Here is a 1,327-nt window from a genome sequence, read left to right as displayed (position 1 = left end):
AATAAAATAAAATAAAATAAAATAAAATAAAATAAAATAAAATAAAAGTTTGACATTTGATTTATCTAAAGGGTTGTGCAAGGACAAAGAAATAATAATATAATACTGCTTTTTATTTTCCTTTATAGCAATATCCATTTTTGAAAGGAGTATTACCAGCATGCCAAGTGAGAGAAGGCATCAAGAGCCTTGCAGGAACAGCTTCACAAGGGAGGAGAAGCCAATAATGCAAAGTATGATTGCTATGTAAGTGAAATTTTGAATTCATTTATGCACACATCCACACATATTATGGTATAGTTGCAGAGGCTATCACTTCTTTCAAAAATTCCACACCGAAGTTATAGCCTGCGTGTCAGGGGAAACTGTCTCGAAAATTGATTGTCATTACAGAATTGAGTACAGAGCCAATTCTACTGACTCCCTTACAACTGCCCTCTACCTTGAACTTGGTAAACAAAAACTCATGTGTACATCCTCACAAGGTGGAATCCTGCTAGGATAATAGGTGCTTCAGAGAGTTTATTGGAAGAAAATGTTTCTGGGAAACGTACTGCTTTCTGCTGGACTAAGGGAGACTGGGAAATAAGAATAGATCTAAAGCTTTAATGTGTCTAAGTGGAAGAAAACATGGTTGTGCTGTTTAGCACTTTATGTTAGATTTGGCTGAGACACCAGCTTGGTTTTATTTCTTTGCATGATCATTAATGCAAATACTGATGTATTATGAGGGAGTGTAGCTGTATTTTCCTGGATTTTGAGTCTTGATGAAGTAAAATGTATAACCTGGGGCAAGAAATTTGTTTCTTTATTTTGTTTTTTTGTTTGTTTTTGTTCCACACATAACAGATCCTATAGGAGGCAGTGATTCTCCTAAAACATGAAAATTTTGAAATGATAACAAATGTTATCTGAAAGTACTGCTACAGAGTCTGGAGAAAAATGATTTCTTCTGCGAGATAATTATAGTAGTAAAGATCATTGTCAATGCTCTATGAGCCCAATAAAGTGGAAAAAAAAAATCAGTGTAGTAATAGGACAACTTCAATTACAAAGGATTGTTGGCATTCTTTCCAAAATAAGTGAAGATTGATCTTTGGATGGACGCTGTGAGCTATGTGAAATTGCTTCGGCTAAATATATGCTAATTGGCATTTGAATGAATTTTGTTAATCTCCTGATTAAATAAATAGGCATAGAGAAAAGCTGAGAACAAGTCCTCACTTCTCCCTATTTAAAAAAAAAAAAAAAAAAAAAAAAAGTTTTCATAATAAAATATATGAGCAAGTAACATACAAATATGTATTTATATATATTGCATTATTTG

The 1,327-nt window shown here is 32.8% G+C and overlaps 1 long non-coding RNA gene across 1 annotated transcript in view; it reads left to right on the top strand.

The window, feature by feature from the left end:
- The window catches only part of LOC118166149, a 3,195-nt gene extending 2,502 nt beyond the window's left edge, over positions 1 to 693 (top strand). Inside the window, exon 3 of the long non-coding RNA XR_004750368.1 lies at positions 129 to 693. This is a non-coding gene — a long non-coding RNA (uncharacterized LOC118166149). The remainder of the gene's footprint in view (positions 1 to 128) is intronic.
- Positions 694 to 1,327: the final 634 nt, after the last annotated feature.

Source organism: Oxyura jamaicensis, chromosome 4 (genome assembly GCF_011077185.1).
Source record: "Oxyura jamaicensis isolate SHBP4307 breed ruddy duck chromosome 4, BPBGC_Ojam_1.0, whole genome shotgun sequence".
In the NCBI taxonomy this organism is placed as follows: Eukaryota; Metazoa; Chordata; class Aves; order Anseriformes; family Anatidae; genus Oxyura; species Oxyura jamaicensis.
Note: the sequence above shows the minus strand (reverse complement) of the source record. Positions and strands in the feature narration are given on the sequence as shown.